Below are 6,007 nucleotides of genomic sequence, written 5' to 3' on the forward strand. Positions count from 1 at the left end.
ATAATTTGCAGGGCCTGGTGCAAAATGGAAATGTGGGACTCCCTTTAAAATTATTAATAATTTCAAGATGGTGACAACAGACCATTAATCGAAGCACGGGTCCTTTGAAGTACAGGGCCCTGAGTCACTGCACAGGCCACACGTCCGTGAAGCCAGCCCTGCTTGGCTAGTCCTCCCTTCCAGAAAAGAGGTGTCGGGAGCATGGAGGGGCAGAGAGGAAGTGCGAGAGTCCCGTCACGGGCGAGGCAATTACGAAAGGGCCAGGGCCCAGCAGTCCAGCCCTGGCCCATCGCGGCTGCAGCCGAGGACCCTCAGGGGCTCGTCGCCGCGGCTGCCTGTCAGGCTGATGGAATGGAAGCATGCAGTGGAGGAGGAGCAGATGACCAGAGACCTGTCTGCCAGGTGTGCACAGGACGCCTCCGCGGCTACAGGCCTTGCAGGAGAGCACAGATGCCCATTCATGAATGGAGAGCCATCCCAGAGGGAGGAGAAAGGAGGTGGCCAAGGTCACCCAGCGGGGAGAGGCGTGTAGATGTGAGGCTGCCTGCAGAGCCAGGAGAATGCTGAGATTGACAATTGTGCACCAGGCTCTGTGCAGCCGTAAAGCTCCCCATGGAGACCGGAGCCAGTGTCACCTCCACTGGACGGACGAGGAAACAGAGGCCCAGAGAGGTGAAGGGGCAGAACCTAGAGGTCCTCACTCCCACGCACCTGCTCTTCTTTGTCCACCTCTAGGCCCACCCTGCAAGGGACAGATGGGAGAGAAGAGGCCTGGAGTGGAGGGGAACTGGCCACCAGGGGCAAGGGAGGACCCCAGGGGTCCTGACTTCTGCAGCGGGCTCCCTTGGGGAGCTGTCACCTCCTGCTGCTCCTCCTTCTGCGAAGGCTGTCCAGTGAGTGGGGGGCAGGGGCGTGTGTGTCCTGGACACGCAGGGGCTTCCCCTCCTCCCAGCATCCAGAGCCCAGACCAGCTCCACGGCCATGTCTCCTCTCCTGGTTGACCCCCAGGCGTTCGTCCCTGGCGCCTTGGTTACTGTTTTGGAATCAGCCGTGTGCGGTGGTCCTTCCATTCTATCCGGGTTTGATCGTCCATAAAAAAATTAATGGTCCCTGCAAATAAAGAAGCATAACAACAGAGGAAGGCTTTTTAGACAATCAATTAAAAGCCTAGGAGAGGGATTATCTCATTGAAATATCAATTTTTAATAGCACTGCATCTTTGAGTTTCCTCTCAAAAAACTTTGCACAGTCCATTTGCCTGCCCTGGTTTATAACTTCATCTCTGCTGCCTTTGACCGACCTGAGCCCCTGGGACTGAGACAGAGCACGGAAGGTCGTTCATTCGTTCGCTTGTCCAGTCACTCCTTTATTCATTCTTCAAACGCTTAGTGAGCTCCTGCTGTGTGGCAGGCACAGGTGCTAGCAGGACCGAGGTGACAACTTAGGACCAAATGCTAGCCCTCAGGGAGCTCACGGGCTAGCGAGGGAGCGGCAAGTCAGCACCAGCCAGGCGAATAAATAGGTAATTTTAAAAAAAGAAGCCATTCGGAAAAATCAATATCAAGGGACTGGGACCAATATTAATGGACACAGGAGAGGGGACATCTGTGTGGCTAGAGGAGCCAGGGAAGGAGGGGAAGGAGGGAAAGACTTTTTGGGCAGAAGCAACAGCGGGCCTGGAGGTCCCGAGGCAGGAACGGGCTTGGGGTGTTGGAGCAGGAAGGAGGCCAGCGGGCTGGAAGACAGTGAGCGAGGGGAGACGGTGGGGACGAAGCTGTGAAAAGACGCCAGCGGATCTCCAGGGGCCCCGGAGGCCGGGAAGGGGCGTGAGTTACATTCAAAGTCCACGAGGAGCCGCTGGTGCCCTGGTGACCAGCATCCACCCGGGGGAGCGGTGGCCCCTTTCAGATCGTGCCGGTTAGTTGCTGTGAGCCCTCAGGAAGCTGCGGAGGGGCTTCACTTTGGTTTCCTCACCTGTAAAGCGGGATAACAACCGGGTTCACCTCACTGGGCTGTCACGAGCATCGAAAGAAAGGAGAGAGGCAGGCTGCCTGGCGTGGCACCTGTTTTCTCTGTGACTCTATTCCTCTCAGCTTGGCAGCTTCCTCAGTTTACCCCTCGGGGATCGGGCCATCAGATAAACTGTATCTGATCAGGGATGCCCACCAGCCAAATTCCCAAGGGACTCTGTTACGCATCTAACTCCAATTTATCAGCCAATGGGGTGGGGCAGTTGGGGAGCAGGTGGTGGTCCAGGAACAGACGAAGGTGCCTCTGCTCTCCCAGCGCTCCCCCCAAATGCCATTCCATCCTGGAATGAAGATACGTGGGCAACTGGGTGAGTGAGCAGGTGGAGGTTTCTGAGATGGGGTGGGGGCAGGGAGGGCGGAGTGTGGCTGGGTGGGATGGTCCACGCAGGCAGAGGCGGATCCTGGATGAAGGTTCCCACCCCAGCGTGGACAAGTGCGCTTTTCCTGCCTGGGCAACTGGTCTCCCGCGCAGATGTGACGGGTGTCCTTGGACAAAGGTGGAAAAACAACAGTAGTGCTGGGTGCTGAACCCCACGCTGAGGGCTTGACAAATGTCCTTTCTGATCCCCACAGCACCCGTTTCATATGTGGAAACTGAGGCTCAGGGAGCTGGAGCTTAGTTAGGCGTGTAGGTGAATCCACATCGTTTGGCTGCTCTATGGAGTGAGAATGGAGGAGGCCAGAGGAGTGAAGGATAATGACCCCACCATTGCTGGGTGCCCTCGGATAAGCCACTTTGGACCTCAGTTTACTCACCTAGGCAATGAGGTTCCTGACTCCGACCTGCATAAGTTAGAGCACACAGTGGGGCGCTGGGTGAGAAGCGGGCTTGAGGACGGTCATTTGCCCCATCACTGGCTCTCTCTTCCCTCCCACCTCCCTCCTGTCCACAGACACTAACCAGTTCCCTGCCCTGAAACCGGGCTCAGACCTGGGCCGAGGGCCGTGGCTGAGAACACCTGGCCTTTGAAGTTGCCTAGATTGAATCCCGGTCCCCCATCATCTCCTGGAAGGTCCCTTCCCTCTCTGGGCCTGGGTGTCCTCATCTTGCCGTTGTCCACGTCCCGGGTTGTTGTGAAGATGAAAGTTAAATGACACCATGGGGCAGGTGTGGGGGTAGGGGTGAGCATGAGCTCTGAATGATGCTCTCTGTCCTTTCCCGGGAGATCCAGATTCCCACAGGCAGGACCCCTGCCCTCTGAGCTCAAGTCCAGATGTGAGAGATGAGGCATGCCCCGGTCACTGTGGAGCTGTTGCCCAGGCCACTGGTGCTCTGGCTGAGGGCAAGTAGAGAGAGGATGCTGGGGAAGCCCGTGGGGGAGGCAGAGGCCGTAGCAAGCGGCCCGTCTGGACTTTATCCTGGAGCAACAGGGACCTGAGAGCAAGGCCACTTGAGGAACGTGCTTAAGGGTGAGTCTGGAGCACCCACGGGCCACGATGTGGGGTGAGACTTGACTTGTCCAGCAATGGGGAGCCATGGCTGTTCCTGAGTGGTGGAGAGCCCGTGCTCCTCTCTGATGGGGGGAAGCCTGGGAGATTGGAAAGCCATGGAGGAAGTCTTCATGCTGACACCTTTTCAGGCTGCCTCCCGGAGGGGTGGGGGTCCCAGCACCGTGGGGACCACCCCCAGCACAGCTGTATCTGTGGGGCTGCAGGAGGAGTGGGATGCTGTGGAGGGAGCTCCTGCTCCATTGGGAGGAGCCCACCCGGGGCCTGGGAGGCAGCTGGCATCCTGCAACCCCACAATTAGCAGGCAGAGGAGCTGGATGGGGGTGGGGGTGAGAGCCGCAGCTGGTCCCTGGGTGCTGCCTCTGCATCCAACCCCCCGCCCACTGCCCTAGACGGGTGCCCAGGGCAGCTGGTGGGTCCCCAGGCAGACAGGGCACTAGGGTCTTGGCTGCGATGCAGAGCAAAGGGAAAGCCAGAAAATTAGTACTAAGAGTAAAGTCATACTATTGGATGTGGGTTTAGACAACCCATTTGCTACTGTCCTCATTTTCTGGATGGGGAAACAAAAGCCCAGAGAGGGGCAGGAACTTCCCAGAAGTACAGCCAATCAGGAAGCAGCTGGGTCTAGAAGCCAAGCTTGTCTGGAGGGCTGGGGGACAGGGGGCTCACTCCTGGGCATCGATTTCAAGACAGAGAAGCCCAGGGGCTGCCTGGCAAGAGTTAGGCTGGGCAGAAATGACCTCGGCTGGAAAGCGAGGACACCAACAGGCTCCAGGGCCCCCAGTCTCATGCTGCAGGGGAGGGGCTGGGTGGGGCAGCTGCGGCCCAGCCTGTTCTCCAGCCTGTCTGGGCACCCCAGGCCTGTAAGGAGGCCCTGGCCAGCTGCATTGGGCGACTGCTGAGCTGACCAGCACAAAGACCGTCTAGGACCAGTCCTGCAGGTATTGAGGTGGGGCGGGACTGGGGGAGGGGCGGTTCTGGCTTCAGCCGTCTACTATCCCATCCCTCCTTCCATCCAGCCAGCCTTCTTTTCTTTAAAGATGCCCGCTAGGCTAGGCCCAGGGCACTCTGCCCTCCAGGAGCACCTGGTGGGGCGGGAGAAGCAAAGCACACAACCCCCTTACACTCTAAGAACCCCACAGGCTGAGGTTTGGAGGGCTGGGGGCTGGGGGAGGTGCAGGTCTGGGTGGCAGAAAAAGGAGTTCACCACGGCTGGAGCTGCAGGGTCTGGGGGGTGGGGGTGGGGGTGGGGGTCTGCAGAGGAGGGCAGGGGCCAGAGGGACGTCTTAATCAGGAGGGTGGCCTCTGGCCTCACACTGGCTGACCTGGAATGCGGCATTGCCCCTAACCAGCTGTGTGGCTTCAGGTTAGCTCCTTGCTCCCTCTGAGCTCTGCATCTGCGGCATAAAGGGAGATGAGGATGGCAGTGCCGCCTCCCAGGGTTGCCAAGCACACAGTGGGGCTCAATACACGTTAGCAGTTCTTGGCAGTCACCCTGCGGTGACGAGGAGCCTGCAAGTGACATGTGTACTTGGCCAATGATGGAGAGAGACTGCGGGCCAGCGCCTCCCGTCTCAGTCACTCAGGTTCCCCACCTGTTCGGAAGACTGGACTGGGCCAGAGGACACACACTCACATGCCTCAGGGGCCATGTGGTCAGAGAAACGAGCTGGGTGCAGGGTAAAGCTGCAGAGAGTGGGGCCCACTGGGGTGGCTGAGACCCCTGCCAGGGAGCACTGGCCTCCCAGTCCAGCGTGGATCCAGGTACTGATTTCTCAAGAGAAGGAAACCCACATCTTCATGAGAAAACTTCCCATTGCTAACATTAACTATGTGTTAACATAATCTTTGAAGCATCATGCGAGCCAAAGCTGACACTTCTGTGGGGTGATGCTGCCGCCGGCACCACCCACCACCGGTGACTTTTGCTGCAGGTAGAGGGGAGCCATGGAAGGGCTGTGAGCAGGGAGGGAGCGCAAATTCCAGGCCCCGAGGACCTTCCAGCCCTGTGTCTGTGGCTCTGCCCCGCTCCTGAGACCTCGAATTTCCCTGGTAGACGGAGCAGGGGGCCGGCCCTCTCACTGACTCTCTCGGAGCGCCCTGCCCGCCCACAGACAGGGGCTGGCCCGGGCCCCTGCTCCACGCTATCTCGCCAGAGGTGCCAGGGAGTCTGGAGGCGCCTGCCTCGAGGACGGGGTCTGCTCTGTGTCTGGGAATGGCAGGTCGGGGCCGGGCCTGGTGAGCAGCTCTCCTGGCTGCTGTCAGCAGAGCCTGGCTCCTGGCTCCCGGGGTCAAAGGGCAGCACTTTCAGCCTCTTCAGGGGCCAACTTCCTGTTTGGGAGAGAAAACGAGATCCTGGCAGGAGACAGTGCTCTTCCTTCCGCAGCCCCTTTCCCGCTGGCCGGCTTACAGGGAAAGAAAGCAGGGGGGTCCCCACGGCTGGGTCTCACCCACGCCCTCCTTCACACTCAGAGCCCAGGAGGGGCCCCGTCCCCACTGCCACGAGAGGAAAGCCACTGCACCAGCAC

General features: G+C 59.2%; 1 long non-coding RNA gene across 1 annotated transcript; it reads right to left on the bottom strand.

Annotated features, from left to right (window-relative positions):
- Nucleotides 1-1,974: 1,974 nt before the first annotated feature.
- On the bottom strand, nt 1,975-3,101 carry LOC139082456 (uncharacterized). The gene is made up of 3 exons (XR_011538475.1): nt 2,962-3,101; nt 2,787-2,813; nt 1,975-2,686 (listed from the first exon to the last, which is right to left on the bottom strand). It is a non-coding gene; the product is annotated as an uncharacterized lncRNA (long non-coding RNA).
- Between the last annotated feature and the right edge of the window lie 2,906 nt (nt 3,102-6,007).

The sequence above is a fragment of the Equus przewalskii genome, chromosome 3, assembly GCF_037783145.1.
Source record: "Equus przewalskii isolate Varuska chromosome 3, EquPr2, whole genome shotgun sequence".
NCBI classification, from domain to species: domain Eukaryota; kingdom Metazoa; phylum Chordata; class Mammalia; order Perissodactyla; family Equidae; genus Equus; species Equus przewalskii.